At 42.7% G+C, this 22,458-nt stretch overlaps 4 non-coding genes across 4 annotated transcripts; 2 read left to right on the top strand and 2 right to left on the bottom strand.

The window, feature by feature from the left end:
- Positions 1-4,294: 4,294 nt before the first annotated feature.
- trnad-guc (transfer RNA aspartic acid (anticodon GUC)) lies at positions 4,295-4,366 on the bottom strand. The gene has a single exon. It is a non-coding gene; the product is annotated as a tRNA-Asp (tRNA).
- Positions 4,367-4,987: 621 nt separating this feature from the next.
- Positions 4,988-5,059, top strand: trnap-agg (transfer RNA proline (anticodon AGG)). The gene has a single exon. It is a non-coding gene; the product is annotated as a tRNA-Pro (tRNA).
- A 1,217-nt stretch (positions 5,060-6,276) lies between these two features.
- trnaa-agc (transfer RNA alanine (anticodon AGC)) lies at positions 6,277-6,349 on the bottom strand. The gene has a single exon. It is a non-coding gene; the product is annotated as a tRNA-Ala (tRNA).
- Positions 6,350-12,504: 6,155 nt separating this feature from the next.
- Positions 12,505-12,576, top strand: trnap-cgg (transfer RNA proline (anticodon CGG)). Its single transcript has one exon. It is a non-coding gene; the product is annotated as a tRNA-Pro (tRNA).
- Positions 12,577-22,458: the final 9,882 nt, after the last annotated feature.

Below are 22,458 nucleotides of genomic sequence, written 5' to 3'. Positions count from 1 at the left end.
GAAAAATTCATTCGCCCGAAAAATTTTGAAATTTGCTGACTTTTGAAATGCACATATAAAAATGGCTCTATAGCGCCCCCAACGCGTAGCCCCTCTGGCCGGTTTGACACAGGATTATGAAAATTGGCACACATATGTATCACCTCAAGACGCACAAAAAAGTCTCTTGGACCCCCCCTCCAAACCCAACAGGAAGTCCGCCATTTGAAGGTTTGTGGCCATTTTTGGCGATGTGTGACCCTGCTGCCAAACTTTTCACGCCTCGCATACGTCATCGGATTGAGCTGAAATTTGCCGTGTCCACTCAGGACACCATAGGGAATAGACGCATTCCAAAACTCTTACAAAAGTCTGACGGTGTGGCCGGGGCGTGGCCTCAAAGTTTGACCATTTCTGAGGACACAGAAAGTCTCTATAACTTGTTCGTTTTCTGTCCGATCTGTACGAAATGTCACATGTATGATCAGAGTCTGACCCTAAACACATCTATACAACAATATTGAGGCTTTGACAGAGCGCCACCTACTGGCTACACAAAATGTTGTGTTTTCATAGGTTTTTCTGCCTGCCCCTGTGGCCTGTTTTGAGTAGGGTCATGAAAATTGGCACACATGTGTATCCCCTCAAGACACACAAAAAAGTCTCTTGGACCCCCCCTCCAAACCCAACAGGAAGTCCGCCATTTTGACTTTTGTGGCCATTTTTTGCCTATTTTTGCCCCTGCTTCAAAACTTTTCACGCCTCACATACTTCATGCAATTGAGCTGAAATTCACTGTGTCCACTCAGGACACCTCAGGGAATAGACGCATTCCAAAACTCTTACAAAAGTCTTACGGTGTGGTGGGGGCGTGGCCTCAAATTTGACCATTCGCCATTACAAAGGATCTCCCTGTATTTTTTGCCCTAATGTGTAGCCCCGCTGGCCAGTTTGACACAGGTTCATGAAAATTAGAACACATGTGTATCACCCCAAGACGCACAAAAAAGTCTCTTGGACCCCGCCTCCAAACCCAACAGGAAGTCCGCCATTTTGACTTTTGTGGCAATTTTTTGCCTATTTTTGACCCTGCTTCAAAACTTTTCACGCCTCACATACTTCATGCAATTGAGCTGAAATTCATTGTGTCTACTCAGGACACCATAGGGAATAGATGCATTCCAAAACTCTTTCAAAAGTATTACCGTGTGGCGGGGGAGTGGCCTCAAAGTTGACCGTTTGCCATTACAAAGGAACTCGCTGTGTTTTATGCAGTACTACCCATATACTTTATGCAATGTGGACAAAATCTTACAGTACTGCTATGGACCCGAGTCTGAACAGATATATATGCTAATAGGATGATACGGTCATAGCGCCACCTACTGGTAGCAGGAAAGTTTGGTTGTAAACATGTGTTCGTTGTATCTCTGTGGAAATAAGAGGAGAGCATAGGACAGGAGAGTATAGGAGACAAGAGCATAGGAGAGAAGACTGCGATGACCCCGCGGATCGCAAGGTGCGCGAGGGCCCGCAATGCTGCTTGCAGCTTTAATTTTTCATTTTTAGGGCCCGAGCACCGAATGGTGCAAGAGCCCTATTGAAACCCTTAGGATTATTATTTTTTTTTTTCCCCCTCCGAGATCGCATTTTTGGAGCCCTTAACATGGCCAAAAACTCACCAAACTTGGTAGAAAAATTCATTCGCCCGAAAAATTTTGAAATTTGCTGACTTTTGAAATGCACATATAAAAATGGCTCTATAGCGCCCCCAACGCGTAGCCCCTCTGGCCGGTTTGACACAGGATTATGAAAATTGGCACACATATGTATCACCTCAAGACGCACAAAAAAGTCTCTTGGACCCCCCCTCCAAACCCAACAGGAAGTCCGCCATTTGAAGGTTTGTGGCCATTTTTGGCGATGTGTGACCCTGCTGCCAAACTTTTCACGCCTCGCATACTTCAACGGATTGAGCTGAAATTCGCCGTGTCCACTCAGGACACCATAGGGAATAGACGCATTCCAAAACTCTTACAAAAGTCTGACGGTGTGGCCGGGGCGTGGCCTCAAAGTTTGACCATTTCTGAGGACACAGAAAGTCTCTATAACTTCTTCGTTTTCTGTCCGATCTGTACGAAATGTCACATGTATGATCAGAGTCTGACCCTAAACACATCTATACAACAATATTGAGGCTTTGACAGAGCGCCACCTACTGGCTACACAAAATGTTGTGTTTTCATAGGTTTTTCTGCCTGCCCCTGTGGCCTGTTTAGAGTAGGGTCACGAAAATTGGCACACATGTGTATCACCCCAAGATGCACAAAAAAGTCTCTTGGACCCCCCCTCCAAACCCAACAGGAAGTCCGCCATTTTGAAATTTCTGTTAATTTTTGGCGATTTGTGACCCTGCTGCAAAACTTTTCACGCCTCGCATACTTCATCCAAATGAGCTAAAACTCACTGTGTCCACTCAGGACACCATAGGGAATAGACGCATTCCAAAACTCTTACAAAAGTCTGACGGTGTGGCGGGGGCGTGGCCTCAAAGTTGACCATTCGCCATTACAAAGGAAGTCACTGTATTTATTGCCCTAATGCGTAGCCCCGCTGGCCAGTTTGACACAGGTTCATGAAAATTAGCACACATATGTATCACCCCAAGACGCACAAAAAAGTCTCTTGGACCCCGCCTCCAAACCCAACAGGAAGTCCGCCATTTTGACTTTTGTGGCAATTGTTTGCCTATTTTTGACCCTGCTTCAAAACTTTTCACGCCTCACATACTTCATGCAATTGAGCTGAAATTCACTGTGTCTACTCAGGACACCATAGGGAATAGATGCATTCCAAAACTCTTTCAAAAGTATTACCGTGTGGCGGGGGAGTGGCCTCAAAGTTGACCGTTCGCCATTACAAAGGAACTCGCTGTGTTTTATGCAGTACTACCCATATACTTTATGCAATGTGGACAAAATCTTACAGTACTGCTATGGACCCGAGTCTGAACAGACATATATGCTAATAGGATGATACGGTCATAGCGCCACCTACTGGCAGCAGGAAAGTTTGGTTGTAAACATGTGTTTGTTGTATATCTGTGGAAATGAGAGGAGGAGAGCATAGCACAGGAGAGTATAGGAGACGCGAGCATAGGAGAGAAGACTGCGATGACCCCACGGATCGCAAGGTGCGCGAGGGCCCGCAATGCTGCTTGCAGCTTTAATTCTCTATGAGATGTGATGTTTAATAATTCCTTGTATTTGCTCTCTGCTATCTAATTAGGATTTGAATGTACTTTGAATGCCTTAATAATGAGTTAAATAGCATCATTGTGTGGATGTTAATATAAAACACTTTGTAATAGAGATTGCATGCTAATAAATTAAAAACTTGTGACTGCTTGTATTTAATTTGCTCTTATTTCTTGTCTGTTCTGCAGAGGTGTGAATGATGTCTTGGCAGCAATGCAGCAATATCAAGCTCTGTTGGTGACTAGTCTGAGGAGTCAGCTACAAACTGTATTTCAACATCAGGGAAGTGAACTTGAAAAGGAAGCGTTGGCAGTATTGGACCGGATTGAGGATCCATTCACATCTGTTTGGACAGCATACAGACAGGACAATGTGATTAAGAACAATGTCAAGTGTGTGGAGTCAGAGGAGCTTTCTGTTGGCTATACCGCCTGCTGCAGAAAAAAGGGACAAAAAGGGTTCTTGCCACAGTTCCTGAATGTTTTCATTACATACCTCTGATTACAAGTTCAGAACAGTTATTGTCCCATCCAAATATAAATAAATAATGTGTTGTACACTGTGGTGTGTGAATATTGCACCTATCAGAAGTGGTTATTATACAGTCTGACAGCAGCAGAGGTTGTGTGTAATGACGCAGCTCACCAGCAGAGGGCGTGTGAAGGAGCAACAAGCAGAAACTACAGAGGAGAAGAGACACAACAAAGATCAGAACAGACACACTCAGCTCTTCTCTCTGAGACCATGATGATACCGTCACATATCATCACTGCACATGTTTTTGGCTGCACGTCTGGAAATGAGAGGAGACAGAACATTATCATACATGTTGCATAAGTAAAGTCACATGACATGCACACTGTAAATAAAGGAAACCACATATTTTTAAGACACTTAGAGCACAGAGCCCAAGAAATAATATAATCTAAAGCTCACAAGACACAAGACGAACAGAACAGAACAGAACAAATACTTTATTTATCCCAAACTGGGAAATGTTTTCTATTGCAGCAGCAATGTACAGGGTCAGTATCATCCTATCTGTGGTAAAAGTCTTTCTCCCCGTCGGGGAATCGAACCCCGGTCTTCCGCGTGACAGGCGGAGATACTATCCACTATACTAACGAGGAATGCTGACAACCACCATCTGTCATAGCAGCAGCCACCTGGTGCGGTCATGTGTCAGCTGGGGTGTGACGGAGTGGCTACGTCAGTAACTGTGGGCAGACTGCAGGTGTGTGTGCACCCAGACACACACAGGTCCCAGCTGAGAGCAGCCGGACCTTCCTGTCCTCCTGTCCATCGCTGTCCAAGGTGAACCGACACCACCAGACCACAGGGCCATTATTTATTTAGCAGGAAAGAAGAAGATGCTCTGCAGCATTCAGGTGTTATCAAGACAGCCCCTATAAAGGAGAGTTTCTGCTTCTCAGGAGGGTCACACCCTAATACAAGACCACTTCCTGTTATGCAACAAATAAACTTTATGATTCAATGTTGAGCTAATGCCACAGCCACAAAAAGACATTTCTCCAGCTGCTAGACAGCAAGCCTTACCTAGACATGGAGGACAGTCTCCTCATGGAGGACAGTCTCCTCATGGAGGACAGTGATATGCAAAGTGTCCAGTCTTTGTTGACACAATTAGAAGAAATCTTTGTTCATATCTTTACCAATGTCAAACTAAGAACAACATGTGCTTTGTGTTGTTCTTCCACCGACTGACACATGAAAAATAAGCAGGCACACATGGCTCGTTGGTCTAGGGGTATGATTCTCGCTTAGGGTGCGAGAGGTCCCGGGTTCAAATCCCGGACGAGCCCTGATGTTTAACTGTATTCCTTGTTGTTGACACTTTTCAGTTCCTCTCTAACTACCACACAGCTTTACAAAGCTAACAAAGTTCTATTCAGACTCATCCCAATCCAGAGCAGTTGTTCCACAGTAACACCTGCAGGAGGATGTCATCACCCAGTATGTGACCTGCACTGTGAGCTGTAAGGTCTTATACAGACAGGTGTGTGTCTGTCCTCATCAAGTCCAATCAGTATCATCAAAGACAGCTGGACTCAGATGAAGGTGTAGAACCATCTGAAGGACGATCAGAAGAAATGGACGCACCTGAGTTCAATATATGAGTCACAGCAAAGGCTCTGATACTTAGGACCATGTCATATTTCACTTTGTCTTTTTAATACATCTGCAAACATGTCAACAGCTCTGTGTGTTTCTGTCAGTATGGGGAGCTGTGTGGACATTAATGAGGAAAAATGAACTTCAATGATTTTAGCAAATGGCTGCAATATAACAAAGTGAAACATTTAAGGGGGTCTGAATACTTTCTGCACCCACTGTACACATAACAAATGAATGTGACTGAAACAACAGCTCTGTGTGTAATATAAATATACAAACTAATGTGATTTGATCAGAACATTTTAAAAGACAGTGATGATCTGTTCTTATTGTCTAAACAGGAACAGTTGAAGCTCAGCTTGCAGCCCCTGTATCTCAGGCTTCTCAGCTTCTCTTCAGATGTTTGGACGTTTCTGCTGGAACCTCTCATTTAATGACTCACATTTAGAACTTCTGACTTTATGTGGAGGAGGGATTGATTTTGGAATGAGGAAGCTGCAGCCTGGGATTCCACCACTAGATGTCAGCATTGCACAGCATTGGTGGCTCAGTTCAGATTGAGAGAATGCAAAGAGTGTGCAAAGCTGTCATCAAAGCAAAAGCTGGCTGCTTGGAAGAATGTCCATTTAAAAATGTCATCATATGTCCTAACCAGCAGAGGGAGCACTGATCATAAACTCTCTGTCTCACATGTTATTGTCATGTGTTTTTATGGAAGATGATGCTGACTGTTGTTTTCTTGCTTCTCTCTGTAAACGGCTTGTAAACAGCAGCTTCCCTGAGGGGGAACTCAGCTAATAAATGATGCTGTAACCTCTGGGACTTGATCTGCTGGGTGGGAGTCCACTACATTATCCATCCATCCTCATCCATCCAGCTACACCATCCCTCTTAAAATGCAGGCTGGAGGATGCGGGCATCGATCCCGCTACCTCTCGCATGCTAAGCGAGCGCTCTACCATTTGAGCTAATCCCCCTTGTACAAAGGGTCAATTGCAAGTCAATCAGGACTCACTGCACTACATGAAGTGTACTAGTGAAGTATTGGAAGCATCAGACTTTTAATCTGAGGGTCCAGGGTTCAAGTCCCTGTTTGGGCAGAACACTTTGTACTCCCTCTTGCTTGTACTCCCCTTCCCTCTCTGTTAATGTGCTTGGAAAGAGCTCTGTGAACAGCCAGCCTCTTTGTGTCTTGCCCTCCTTGTGCAAGGTGTCAATGGTCGTCCTTTTGGCAACTGTCAAGTCAGCAGTCTTCCTGTGGTTGTGCAGCCTACAGAACTAGACTGAGACCATTTAAAGGCCTTAGCAGGTGTTTTGAGTTCATTATCTGGTTAGAGTGGCTCCAGGTGTCTTCAATGTTGAACCTTTTCACATATTCTCATTTCCTGACATACTGAATGTGGGTTTTCATTGGTTGTCCGTTATAACCATCAAAATTAAAAGAAATAAACACTTGAAATATTTCAGTCTGTGTGGAATGAATGTTTGCATTATACAGCTTTCACCTTTTGAATGGAATTACTGAAATAAATCAACCTTCTAATGATATTCTAATTATATGACCAGCACCTGTAGTGGTGTTTTGTTGCAGCCTGTGGGGTCACCATAGAAACAAAGCTATTTTATGAGTATGAGTAATGAGTACCCTAATTAAGACACCTGTGTGATTCTCCTTTCACTCCTGTCAGGGCAGATCCCATGTATTTTAATGGGGGTTGCACCCTCCGAACAACTTCTCTTTTTGTCCAAACCGAAGCCTTCATACCAAAAATAAGAACACCGTCAGAATCACAAGAAGTTGCTCTACACACAGTATAATGTTTATGTGTATGATGTCAAAGATGTGGAGATGGTGGCGAGTTACACAATATGGCTGCTCTGCTTCTCTGTTTTTGGTTTTACATGATGTCTTAATGGAAGAATGACCGGCACTCTTCCCAAATAACTGGATCTACAGGCAAAACGGTTTGGTGTTCAGTTTTAAGAGTGACACCATCAGAAAGCTAACGAGTGTTCCTTCGAGCCGATATACAAATTATCCCAGTTAGATGGACGGTGTAGGCCTGAGTACAGGTTAGAGAGATTTTTTAGGCATCTTCTTAGCCTCCCTCCACTCTGAGTGATGACATCACCCACTCTGCCTTTGATCATTCCACGCAATCAAAGTCAAAAGTCAAAGTCAGCTTTATTGTCAAATTTCTATATGTGCTGGACATACAGAGAATCGAAAATTGCGTTACTCTTCACTCCGCAACATATAACATATAACTAAAAACTCAAGATAAATATAAAGTGTAAAAAGGCACACACAAAATACAAGGCACAAAATGAAGGCACAATGCAGTGAGTGTGCCAAAGATGTATAGTGCAAGACAGTGCAGTTGGCAGAATGTAAACAGTCCAGGAATGGTTTAAGTTATAGCAGCTTATATGAGACTGGTATGATATGACTAGGGTGCAAGAGAATGCACAGGGTAAAGTGGCTGGTGCACAGAGTTCCTTTTTGGTAAAGTGGCCGGTACAAAGAGTTCCTATCTTGGGGAGGGCTTGGGTGTCAGGGTCAGGGTTTTTTTGTAGAGGAAAGGGGGAGAAAGTGGGGCACAGCAGGGAGAGAGTTCAGCTTCCTGACAGCCTGGTGGATGAAGCTGTCCCTCAGTCTGCTGGTCCTGGCCCGGAGGCTGCGCAGTCTCTTTCCTGATGGCAGCAGACTAAAGAAGCGGTGTAAAGGGTGGGTGGGGTCTCCTGTGATGCGGAGGGCCTTTCGGGTGAGACAGCTGTCGTAGAGGTCTTGGAGGGAGGGGAGAGGGACGCCGATGATCCTCTCAGCTGCTCTCACTATGCGATGAAGCGTCTTCCTGCAGGTGGCGGTGCAGGCTCCGTACCACAGTGATGCAGCTGGACAGGATGCTCTCAACAGCCCCTCTGTAGAAGGTGCACAGGATGGAGGGAGGGGCTCTGGCTCTTTTGAGCTTGCGGAGGAAGTAGAGGCGCTGCTGTGCCTTCTTGGTCAGTGATGCAGTGTTGTTAGTCCAGGAGAGGTCCTCAGTGATGTGCACACCCAGGAACTTGGTGCTGCTCACCTGCTCCACAGCAGCACCGTCGATGGTCAGAGGGGTGTGCCGACTGTGTGCTCTCCTGTAGTCCACAACCATCTCCTTTGTCTTCTCCACATTCAGGGAGAGGTTGTGGTCTCTGCACCACTCGGCCAGAAGGTGCACCTCATTCCTGTAGTTTTGTTTCATCTCCACTGTAGGACAAAAAATTCACAGCTTTGTGGCTCTGTGGCACAATGGATAGTGCATTGGACTTCTAGTTAAACACAGGAGAAGTGATTCAAAGGTTGTGGGTTTGGGTCCCACCAGAGTCAAAGTGCCTTTTAACTTCCTGTGGCACCGTCCTTCAGGGAGGATACCTGTTGCAGCAGCTCCCGTCCTGAGAGCTAGAAAAAAGGACTGCACTCAGACATCTCGGAAAACAGCGTCGCTGCCCCCGGTTTTGTGACTGTACAGGTGGACAGAGATGTGACTGGTGTGAGCTTTTGCTTGGCACAGAGGCAGCTAATAAACTGAAAGTTGTACCTTTTTCAAATGACATGGTGAGGAGGAGGATACACAACACAAAGCTGGATCTGCCCTGTGCTGTGTGCTGTCATTGTTCATTGTTGAGAACGCCGATCCACAAATTCAACATGTTGCTGATGATCCCCTTTCCCTTTGGTCTCTTCCAAAAGCTAATGGTAATGGAATGCTTCTCACTGTCCTGCACTGTCTCTGCCACACCCTTCCAGTGTGAGTAGGGTGTGTTTGTACTAAAGTCACACTGTTTCTCAGCATAACTCTCTGTATGGCCCGTACAGGGATTGAACCTTGGTGTTATTAGCACCACATTCTAACTAACTGAGCTAACCAGCCCTGGCAAAGTTTAACACACCTGTCATTTCATCGGAAAACAAAAGCATACTTATCTAGCATACATAAATGTCATTGTCTGTACTGTATCCCCAATGGTACAGCAAATCACTCATTAAGGAATATGACATGCAGTTTTTATTTAGTAACAATGTTTAGCTTTTAATCTTACGTAGAGAAGTAGAAGGAGTGACTTTTAACCCTCGAGAGTTTCATCATAATGTCACATCATTTTTTCACCGATTTTTTTGGCTAAAGGGCCGATGTGACATATATGTCACAATGATTTTTATCTGATTTGATTTTTTATCTGAAGTGCATTTGTTCAATACATGTGTTTACAACACGTTTATGTAATAAAGGATGTGTTATGTAGTCATTAGAATCCTTGACTGGTCAAATCTTACATTTAGCAAGTAGATTTTTAAAATTAGCTAGCTCTGCGTCTTTAAACACAAAATCACATACAAACAAACCAGCCTGTTTGAGCCTCACCCAGCCTCGACCCCCCCGGGTAAGTTGAGTTTGAGACCCCAGCTGTAGATCTTTGTTTAAAAAAAAAAAAAAAGAAGACCATATTTCCCAGTTTTTTAAGTCCGGTTGGCGCCCGTGTGTCGAGCAAGCCACCTCCTCCTACAGCCAATCACGAGGCCGAGTGCTACTACGAATTGACTAACATCCGGTCCTTTATGTCCTTTAGACACACCTGTAGTCTGACAAGCGGCTCCGTTTCTTCAGGCTTCATGGATAAATACAGCTGGGTATCATCAGCATAACAATAAAAGTTTATGCCGTGCTTCTGGACTATGTTTCCTAGAGGGAGCATGTAGAGGGTGAACAAGAGCGGTCCGAGCACAGAACCCTGTGGAACACCGTGATTAAAACTTGTACCTCTGGAAGAAACATCATATACTGGGTCATGCCAGTTTTTGCCTTGGTGGCCACCATTCTCTCATCAACAGCCAGTTCTTTCCTTGGGTGATAATGATCCATGAGAGGCTTGATTCTGAGCAACTTGTCATATGCTGGTGTTTCCTTCTTCTTGTCATTTTTTTTTGGTCCTCCTCTGGGTTCACTGGGGTGGATGTTCCAAACGTGGGCAGCAGTGGCTCAGTGGTATAGCAGGGTTGTCCAATAACCGTAAGGTTGGTGGTTTGATCCCAACTCCTCCCTGGTCACTGTTGTGTGTCCTTGGGCAAGACACTTTACCTGCATAGCCTCCAGTGTACTCACTGGCGTATGGCACTCTTTGCCAGGCTACCTTGAGCAATTTCCCCATTGTGGGACTAGTAAGGTTTCTTAATTCATTTTTTAATTAAAACCAGAGCCCTGAATCTGTCCCTAGGCATCACAGTAGCTGGTATCGGCACTGACGTGACTGTATTCTCCCTCCAGTAATCTTGGATATTTGGCAGTGACACCAGTGATGTGTATAAAAGCAGCCCAAATGAGCATGATATTATTATACTCATCTAAATTCAGATAAAAAGGTAACAAACAGCTAAACACTTACCAATTTATCTGTGTAGGCCTATTTATTATTTCACCTCTGCTCTGTACACATAAACCTTTTACAGTGTTTACAACAGAGCAAAGGCTATAAATACATTCATGGAAAGTTTGCCTTACCGGTCATGGCCGATGACAAAAGGCGAGTCAGTATGGCATTACATTTAAGTCATAACTCCAGGGGGCGCTGTTGCACACTCGCAAGCGTAGATATTAACTTCGCGTGTGCAATCACACTCTTTCGCACGCAATATGATCAACAGAGAGCAGGACTCCACCTGCGCTCTTGCTCTCTCTCACTCTGCTCGTGAGGTGAAGCTATGCTCGCGCAGAGAAAAACACTTTTGACTGTTTGGGGGCGGGACCAAGGGGTGTGGGGGACGGGGAGAGGGTGCTTATCCTTCTTTAGATTGGTCACTCTCAGACCTGGTCCCATATCAGTTCACAAGGGGCACTTGTTTTAGAGCCAGAATACAGATTACAAAGAGCACACTGTATGTTTACATGTCATCCAGGTCATATTCATAGAGACCACTGAAGCAAGGCGTCTGGACTTGTAGAGTTTTCTTGAAGACATTTCTCTGCTCCTCCAAGCAGCTTCATCAGTTCTAACTGTTGGTGGGAAACATGGTTTATATGTGGTGGAGGACCTCAGTGGGTGGTCTGGGTAAAACTCACAAACAATAGCACTAAATGTTTCCGTAGTTACCTGTGATGATCTGGCAAGCAGACTTGCAGAATGAAAAGCATTTCAGAATGAAATTCAAAATTCCAGAATGAAAGGCAGAAATCCAGAATAAGTGGCAGCATTCCAGAATAGACATCAGTATTCCGGAATGATAGGCAGAATTCCCGAATAACACTCTGTATAGTGGAACAGAAGTCAGCAGGACATCATTCTGGAATGAAAAGCATCCCAGAATGGAAGAAAGCATTCCCAAATGAAAGGCAGAAATCTAGAATGAGAGCATCCTGGAATAGACATCCATCCACCCACTCCAGAATGATAGGCAGGATCCTGGAATGGTAGACAAAATTCTGGGATTAAACCCCTAACCTGACAGTGGCCTGTGATGTCATGGAAGCGTGTGTTCCAAAATGGAAGGCAACATTCCAGGACAAAAGACAGCATAACAGAATGAAAAGCAGATTTGCAGGATGAAAGACACCATCCCAGAATGAAAAGCAGTCCATAATGAAAGTCAAAATTTTGGAATGAAATGCAGAAGTCCAGAATAAGCGGTAGCATTCCAGTATAGACATCAGTATTCCGGAATGATAGGCAGAATTCCCGAATAACATCATAACGTCATTTAATCAATAGGGCTCGACCGATTAGCTCGATCCCCATACGGCCAATCTGTGTTTTCATTGTTGAAGCGTGGACATGCCTGTTTCACTTACTGTGTGCTGGTTGGTACATTGGACTCAAGGATTGGTTTTTGAAGACACTCCTCCAAGTGGTGTCTTCAGTTCTGCTACTATTCTGGTTGGGAATCTGAGTTTTATGTGTTCAGGATCTCTGTGGGTGGATCTTGCAGGAACTCAGACTTTTAATCTGAGGGCCCAGGATTCAAGTCCCTGTTCAGGAGCAACACTATATATTCCTAACCAGAAATCTTTGTACATATCTTTACCAATGTCAAACTAAGAAAAACATGTGCTTTGTGTTGTTCTTGCACTGACTGAAACATGAAAAAAAAGAGGTCACACGTGGCTCGTTGGTCTAGGGGTATGATTCTCGCTTCGGGTGCGAGCAGTCCCGGGTTCAATTCCCGGATGAGCCCTCTTCTTTCAACTTCAGTAGATTGAATGTCTGTCTTACAGCAATAATCTTTAACCCAAACAAGTTCATATTCCAACTTAGACCCTGTAAACAGCAGTCTGCTCAAACTCCTAGAAGCAATCTACAACTGATATTGTTTATTCAAGAGAAGAAGTCTTTGCACTGAGGACTAAAGTCAGAATGCAGCACAACGTCCAGGGAGAGCTGAGGAAGAAGTACAGGGGCTGTAAGGCAGGAGTGAAAGTAGAGGCTGCACGTAGACATTTTAAGCCAGCGATCCCCTCTGCAATAATTAGGAATGTCAACTCACTACTGAATAAGGAGATCAGGAGATCAGCCTCTGTCCTACCCGTCATCTGCCTCTGCTTGAAACTACTGTTGGTAAGTTTTCTGTCTTCTATTCAATAAGTTTATTATCTTTATGTGAAACAATGTGCATGCCTTAAGATAAATGGACCTTGAGCTTAAGAAGAAATGTCAGTCATTGTTCATGTTGGGGTAGTACGACGGCGTATTAGGGCCAATGTAAGAAAAAAAAATACTGACCCGGAAGAGGAGGGGGGGGCAATATTCTGAGATTTAAAGTCGTAAATTTACGAGATTTAAAGTCGTAGATTTACGAGAAACAAAGTCGTAAATTTACGAGATTTAAAGTCGTAGATTTACGAGAAAAAAAGTCGTAAATTTACGAGATTTAAAGTCGTAGATTTACGAGAAACAAAGTCGTAAATTTACGAGAAAAAAAGTCACAGATTTGCTAGAAAACAATTTAGGAATGTACGAGAAATCCTCATATAGGCTAGACGTTATTGCAGTCATGGTCGATGTGGAAAACCTCATCAAGTTTTATTTTAAAGCTGGGTTCAGCAATGAGGAGATACTTATAAGCTTAGCCCAGATTCATCATGTCATCCTCAGCATCCGGACTTTAAAAAGACACTGCAAGAAACTGGGATTGTTCAGGAGAAAAAATCATACCAGTTTGGATGAAGTCATAGCATTTGTTCACCAGGAGCTGCAACAGACTGGACAGATGCAGGGCTATCGATGGCTACATCAGCGGGCAATACAGATGGGCTACGTGGTGCAGCAAGACACCATACGACAAATTATAAAATTAATTGATCCGCAAGGGGTGAACCTTCGGAAAGCACAGCGGCTCAGGCGCCGGCAGTACAACACCAAAGGACCAAATGCTCTTTGGCACATGGACTCATACGACAAATTAAAACCCTACGGTATAGGGATTAATGGATGCATTGATGGCTTCAGCCGTTTCGTTTTATGGATGGAAGCTTACACTACAAATAGCGACCCCAAGGTTGTGGCAGACTACTACATCCGATGCGTAATGCGTTTGGGAGGGAGTCCGGAAAGGATGCGTGCGGACAAAGGCACTGAAAATGGACATGTTGCCAACATGCAGGTGTTTTTAAGGAGAAACGACACCGACACTTTTGCCAGAGAGAACAGTTTTATTTATGGACGCAGTACGGGGAATCAACGCATTGAATCCTGGTGGGGAATACTAAGAAAACAAAGCATTCAATTCTGGATGAACCTGTTCAAAACCCTCCAAGACAATGGTCACTTCTCTGGAGACTTTTTGGACAAGACCTTAATGCAGTTCTGCTTCCTTGATCTCGTTCAGGTAACACAGCGCTATCATATCAAGCCTTTAATAATAATAGTTTAAAACCTACTCAATACCTAGCAATAAAATAGGTAGAATTTATGCATTGTAATTTGTTTTTTTTTAGTTCTATATGCCACATTTAATCATAGCAATTTATCTCCACCTGCATTACCTCGAGGTTACAGGAACAGTGTACCTATTAAACAAGAAAAACAATATAAACAACAACTATCCAACACAACACGTCCATCGTGAGAAAGAACATAATAATTATTATTAATTCACATTGTGTAACCTGCATATAACCCTTTACCGCTAGGTGGTGCTACAGCACCTTCAGCATCCATACTTGAGTCACTGTAATACAACACCCAATACTTCATACCATCTCACATATAATAATGGTTCTGATTTGTATTTTCTGTTGCAGAAAGAACTGGATGAAGTGGTGCAAACATGGAATATTCACAAGATCCGACCCAGGCCAGGCCAAGATGTGCATGGAGGTCGTCCAGCTCTCATGTACACAGTCCCACAGCTGTATGGTGCCGATGACAAACTAAAAACTGTGGACTCTGAGGAAGTGGCCGTATGCAAGGATGAGTGCACACCCAAGGGTCCCTTCCCATGTGATGAGACTGTGTTTGAGCTCTGTGTACTACTTATGCAGGAGAACGGATGGGATGCTCCTACCGATGCTTTTGAAGCTGCAGAACTATACACTTCACTCAGAACAGAGATACTTCAAAATATCTAAAATAGCTTATTACTCCCTCAGTTTTAAGCTACTTTGTACATGTCTTGTCATGTTGCTGATTTACTATTGTATTATTACTGTATTATTATTGTATTATTTGTTCTAAGTCTAAATATATTCAAAGGGGCAATTCAATAACAATGGACATTAACTCCTCAAAATGTTATAGTTGTATATAGCAGAGACATTGGGACATTAGTTTTGGAGTACATAACTGATAATTAATGAAAGTGTGTGCTGTGGTTATGTATGTAACAAGGTCACACCAAGCTGTGAGTAGCTTATACAATACTATATAAACTATGTAGGTTAGTTATCAATAGCTAATACTTGTTTCCCTTTCCCCCTCCTGACTCCACCTCCACCACTACAACCTATTTTTTTCTTGAAAAGTTAGATATCGCTTACTAATTTTACACAATGTCATTAAGATGTGGATAAACTACTTTTTCAAAATTTTTGGTTGATAGAATACAATTTTCAACACAGTCTCTGCAAAGATTTATTAAACATAACGTGTAAACAAAACTTGTGTGTTGCACATTCATTTTATAATAATGGAATAAGAGTAAATATTTTTGAACATGGATAGAAAACATGGTAATATAGCTACACGTCTAACTGTGCATTCTACCATCACCCTTGGCCCTCATGAAAAAAATATATAAAATATAAATAGCACAGCTTGAAAAAGCATGTGCCCACAGCATTACATCAGGGCCAGCTTATGTATGTACCAATGTCAGAACTGTTAATAAAAACATTCTTAATTTCTGAATACAGTATTTGCAATGCAAATTTTACATCTTTAAACATTAAAGAACATAACTCACAAAACACTTGCATTTGCCATCAATACATCCAAAACACTGGACCTCAAAAGCTCCAACTGCTTTTTTTAGTTGACTAAAATATCTCTAACTTGATGGGGATGGAACTCTGGTAAAATGTTTTTGTTACATGTTATGTTACAGCACATAACTGTATAGCATACAATATTTCAGAGGGTAACTCCTTGGAAATAACAGCTCTGCCAAATGTTTCCATAGTAAAACCAACTTCATTTTGTGAAACATTTAACTTTTTGTTTGGCTGAAAGAAAAATTGTCAACTCTTCCACAGCCTTGTAGCACTGTGGTACATGACAGAAGACAACATAGTTAAGCAAGGGCTACACTATGTCCATAATCCAGATGTTGCTGTCAAACACTGCATTGAACTCAGAACGGAAGTCTGGGAAGTTGTCATAAGAGTCAGCCAGCTCTAGGACGCATCCACATGTGTGTGCAACAGGCCTTCTTGTGAATTTTGACATTGCTGAAAACATAATCTCAATTCTGTCACATGTCATCACATCACTTCCTGTGGCAAAGCGTAGAAACTTGCCAAGTTTGTCTTCATCCAACTCTCTGAGATACCTTTTAAGGTGGTTCTGTACCTCCCTTTGCCGTGGCGTCATCATCGCAGGGAACTGCAGGAGTCCCTGGACTTTCTTTGGAGTTGGTTTAAGGCTGCTACACATCTCGGCAAGCTCATGATGGTTAAGGGTGATATTTGGCTGTATCACCTCCCTCCAGCAATCAATAACATGAAATGTGTTGCATGGCCTTTTGTTGATGTTCCTTTTGGAAAGAAGAAATTCTTTCCTTTTTCTAGGACAGTATCCATACTACATTCCACATCAAGAAGTACTGTCCTTGTGCCCCCTCCTTGTTTTGCTCTCACTTGCTTTACTTGTTCATTCTCACCATGCAACCACCCTATTTCAATTTTGCGATGAGTAGCTCTCGCTCTCTTTTTTGACGTAAGTAGGGATGTAATGTCTGTCTCATCTTCAGGTTTACGCTTTTCTGCTTCTTTTCTCAACTGGAGCTTTGCCCGGAGCTTTTCAAAAAGGCCCATCTTCTGTTTATGGAGTGGTGTTTGGTTTTTGCAGAAATTCATCAATGCCAGCCGATCCCCATATGAGGAAATGTATTTGGCCAGATCCCCATCCTCCATAAGAGTGATGACATCTTTGTCAATCTGTTAAATAAACAAATATTAGTTACTTATTATGAAGACAAATATTAATCAAATATGTTGACATAAAATGATGACAGCCCTTAATGGCTTTTCATTGTTAGGTTATAATATACACACCAATTTTCTGATGTTGCATTTTTACTGTTAATGACCTTAGGTTGTAGAAGTCACAAGTGAATGCAGCTTTTATCTTAGCCATAGTAGTACCTTATCCTCCTCCAGGCGGCTTATTACGTCTTCAGCAACTCTGCGTTGTCGTAAGAAATCTGACACTGTGATGACTTGTGGCAATGCTGTGAAGAAGATAACACCGTGATAAAAACATAAGCCCTGAAACAGTTGCATTTTATCCAGTTTACATTTCATATAAACTTTGTCTGGTATGATGTTGAGAGGCCCAGCTGGATCCAGCTGATTTGGGAGAATAGACTAAAGGAATACTACACAATATTCTTATTATCTGCATTGGCAATGATTTTATGCGTTTTCATTTCTGGTTTGCTTTAATAGCCTACTTTGGCCCAGCACCTTTACATTTCTTTAACATCTGCAGAGGCTAGCAAAGTTCACTCGTGACTCACAGCTATGTAAATCGCTAACTCGGCTGCACAAACTATAGTATTAAAACCTGATTCAATGGCCAATTGTGCATAATGTAGCGTTCGTTTGGCCGAGAGTCAACAGAAATGTTAGCATTTACTACAGACTTTGCTAAAAACAAACTAACCTAAAGAAATGACAGGAGGCTAGCAACTTTAGGCTACGCTTTTCCGAGTAGTTATTTTGACTGTGCAAAGTTGAATATCTAGCGAGCAAGATATGACAGCAGGTTATCTAAGACTTAGTAATTTCATTTGGCTGTAAATGAAATTAGTAGGTCAGCCTGTAGCCAAACTCACCTGGCGCCATGGTCCATGGGTCCTCTGCACCTTCTCTCTACGTTCATAGTCATAAAATGTATTCGTGTGACCAAGATGACGTCATCGAAACGCGCCGTGAGCCGTTGACCAAGAACAACCGATGCAAATTTACGACTTTTTTTCTCGTAAATTTACGACTTTGTTTCTCGTAAATCTACGACTTTAAATCTCGTAAATTTACGACTTTAAATCTCGTAAATCTACGACTTTTTTTCTCGTAAATCTACGACTTTAAATCTCGTAAATTTACGACTTTAAATCTCAGAATATTGCCCCCCCCTCCTCTTCCGGGTCAGTATTTTTTTTTCTTACATTGGCCCTAATACGCCGTCGTAGGGTAGACAGGCTACAAGCAGCTAAGATTAGTTAGCATTCGTTGTAGCTAACGTCTATGGTCGCGTCATATAGCTGTCAGAGGTAAGTGGTGAACACGGTTAGTACTTGGAGGTTTCTACACAGGCACGTTGAATTCATCCTTAACACACTGAGAGCGCAGCTCGCCACCAGCTAACACAATCCAAAAGTGCTTTGCTTTACTTTTGTAGTGTAGCTGGCAGGCTAACGTTAGCCCAGAGCTAACGCTCTGTGTTAGCCTAAGCAGCACTTGTATGCAGGGGTACAGCCAGTGCTTAAGTGTAGTTAATGTGAAACAATACAGTTGTGCAGGGATTTATTGAAGTGAAGCAGTCGGCATATTTTCGCAATATATTTTATTTTTATATATTTTTTGTCTGCTGGTGGGTGCCTGCTCCCCTGCGTGTGTGTCTGTGCTGCTGGGTGTGCATCGGGCTGGAACTGCGCCGTACATGACAGACAGCAGGGGAGACCTGTAAACGTGCTGAAATGACTTTGTTTAGTAAAAGGAAAAGGTATAAACGTGTTCTATTGTAAGGGGACCACCTGCATGCAGATGTACTTTAATACATGGATTAGGCTACTACTAAATCCATAGGCGTCGCTACCATTATATCAGAGGGGGACGTGTCCCCCCCACATTTTAAAACGGCCCGTTTGGACCCCCCCCACATTTAGTGAGTAGGAAACTCCACCTAATGCTGTCTCGATTGCTCGTGAAAAAGTTCGTAAGAGAATAACCTCACCGCTGAAATCCACTCCATGTTTTCCTGGTTACCACAGCGCTGCAATACCGTTACTATAGTAACGGACCTAACAAAGCCAGTGGTTTCTTCGAGCGAGCGTAAAACACCGTAAAGAGAACCGTCAGTGCTGGTCGACGCTGGAGGAGGTAACGTCAGTGTCATCCCACAAAGTCCAGCTCATGCTGAAGCCTGACTGTTTGTCACATGGCCCCAGGTGACGTTAGGTTGATGTTAAATCAACTTAGAAAAGTTGGGAGGAAGCTGCTGTTTACTTTCAGTTACAGTAGACGGTTTTATTTGTCTGACGACATGTTGTTGCCTTTTCTGCTCCCTCCCCACACACAATGGACATGAGGAGATTCCCAACAAAGACACGGAGAGTTAGAGTTGTTTTCAGCATTAACCCATATTGTAATAAGGCCAGGTTAGCTCCTGTTAGCCTGCTAGCTTCAGCCTCGCCGAGCCAGTGCACACAGCCACCTGCTCCTATTCTTATCAGCAAGAATAAAACACATGTGATGGACCGTCAGGACACAGTGGGGCATTATATGAACAGGGACACACTGATGCAGCAGATGAGGCAGCGCATCATTATAAACACATCCACAAGGTTTGTTGTGAATTCAGCAGTTTTATAAGCAAATAAAGATAAAGACATGCATCTTTTTGTAAGTTAGTATTTTTAGTGTTTCAGTATTATCTGCATTAAGCAGTTTGGTTCATTTTTCTATGGGATTTGCCAGTTTTTTGTCTCTGTAAATGAGAGAAGGCCTCAGATATGGAGGCTGTTAGTGTAGTAGCACCAGTATGTTTGACAAAACTGTTGTTTCACTTGGAATTAGTTTGTCACCGAGTTTTTGTTGAATCTGTCTCTGAAATAGTCATGAAGTGTTTACTTCTGTAGGTAAAATAGTTTAACAACCTGTTAAAATCCACAGGAAATCTCAACTACTTCATATTATTACTATATATACTGATTAGGGTTGGGCGATATTGGCAAAAAAATTAATCACGATTAATTGTGGCATTTAGCCGATAACGATTAATTTGACGATTAATTGATGACAGTTGCACTTACATGTTTTTGACTCTAAATTGGCACAGTGTTCTAGCATGATACCGACAAATCATCAGTCAAGTTAACTACTTCATTCACAACAGGCTAAGCTGGTGATTAGGCACCAACCAGCCATGGAAATATGTATTGATAATATTGAGGCACAAACTGCTTCAAAATAATAATGAAGCAAACATTTAAAGTAACTTTGTCCTTCAAATGTTTTTATCTTAAGGTCACAAAGCATGTCAACATTAAAATTAAACAGACAAATAGACAAACAAAGTTCAGAAAAGTCACATCAGTGATTATTTCAAGTTAAAACATGTGTCTGCGCAAATGAACCTGTGACTGGAATATGTCACAGACTAGAGCATGTTTTCACTCAGACTGTAGAACAGCAGCAGAAAAAACAAACAAATAAACAAACCGGACAATTTCACATTTAAATGTGTGTCTGTGCAAATCAACCTACGTTGCGTTCTTCCAGCGCTTCGTTTGGTCGTAAGGAGCACAATGACTAAACGTACCGCGGATTCTCGGCTGAGTGGAATTCTTTCCAATATCTGCTGGAGGAGACTTCGCTGTTGTAATGTTTCCTATCTTGCTGTGGAGTTCGTAAATAAAGATCGGAGTTTATTCATTTGATACGAGCAAAAATTCAGTTACTATAGCAACAACCAACGCTCCACGCTTCACCTAATGCATGTCGCGGCACTATATACAGCTGTAGTGTAGTGTTGTGTCCTCGTTGCGCTTTCTTCGGCTTTCTTCGTGCTCGGGCTTATGGTGACAGACGTTGAACTTATGTTAGAAACGTGCTGCTCCGCATTATTTAACTGAACACCACTGCCTTCCACCATTATTGTTATTGTGGACTCACATGTGCGCGGGTGATGGTGAGACTACGCCGCACACAAAAATGCGTCATCATGACGAGGCACTAATCGCCGTAATCGATAAGTGGCAAATATTAATCGATTTTCTGATGATTAATAGCACACAATACGATTTTGCACAAGCCTAATACTGATGAACTTTTTTTCACCACCCACCCACAGAAGGTCCCCCCCGCCACATTTTTAATGCTTCCTACGCCACTGACTAAATCACATTTTTACTTGTCAACAGTAATTAATTAATTGGTAATTAATTAATGAATGTAAAATGAAAACTCACATTTCTTTATAGCTATTCAAGTCGGTGTGAGAGTAACTACAACTAACAATACTGTTTTGTACTACTACTGTTTTCAAGGTGAATGATGACTTCTTGCAGATCACCACAAAGCCGCTGCATTGAAGTTCATGGCCCAGCTGAGTTGACATTCCTTATTATTGCCGAGGGGATCACTGGCTTAAAATGTCTACGTGCAGCCTCTACTTTCACTCCCTGTACTTCTTCCTCAGCTCTCCCTGGACATTGGTCCTCAGTGCAGTGCAGTTCTAGAATGATTGCTTCTAAGAGTTTGAGCAGACAGCTTCTGCTCAAACTCTGAAGACAGGAGCCCAGCGATGTGGGAGTTTCATCCAACTTAATTTGGTATATTGAAATGCAAAGGTTTATGTCCTGGAGGAATGTTATGCACCTTACTGTTTCTATTTCTGCTGCATTTATTGGATGGAAAACTCAATTTAATTGAGTTCATCCAGTGAGTATAGGTTAAACAAATGAGTGATATTTAATCACAATAAATATACAGCAACAGTGATTAATGTGATTAAAATTGTAATCATGTGACGGCACTAGTTCAAACGTTTGAGTTCAAAGAACAGATGACCTACCAGTGGATGTCATGGTCATGGTTTTCTGCAGAAAGTCTCGTTCGTTTTCTAACATGGCAACCTTCTCCTTTAGAGTTTTCTGTCAACAGGCTCTTGTTCGGACTTTTGCAACCCTCACCTCTCATTAAAGCTGGCTTCCAATGATGTGTGTCTGGGTGCGTACACACTGCCCATAGTTACTGACGGAGCCACTGCGTCACACCCCAGCTGATACATGACCGCACCAGGTGACTGCTGCTATGACCCATGTTGGTTGTCAGCGTTCCTTCCATTCCATTACAGCAGCATGAAAACAAGGTCCTGAGCAGCATAACAATCGATAAAGTAGAAATAAAGACTATGTACAGAGCAACCATAAGACATGCAGATATACAGATGAGAAATGTACAGAGATGTATTATGTCCTGTTATGATATCATGAAAAACTCTGAGTATTACACTGTAGGTGAGGATGTTATTGTCAACTATGCCTGTTGACATCAGACAAAAACTGAAAGAAAACTAGAAAGTGGTAAGTGCTCTTGTTTCAAATGTGATGTGCACTGTACCACTGAAGCTCGTCTGTGAAGTGTAGAGCCTCTGTGTGTGTGTCACAGTGATGTTA

Source organism: Parambassis ranga, unplaced genomic scaffold, assembly GCF_900634625.1.
Source record: "Parambassis ranga unplaced genomic scaffold, fParRan2.1 scaffold_27_arrow_ctg1, whole genome shotgun sequence".
Taxonomy (NCBI): domain Eukaryota; kingdom Metazoa; phylum Chordata; class Actinopteri; family Ambassidae; genus Parambassis; species Parambassis ranga.
The sequence above is the reverse complement of the archived record's forward strand: the minus strand, read 5'-3'. Positions and strand labels throughout refer to the sequence as shown.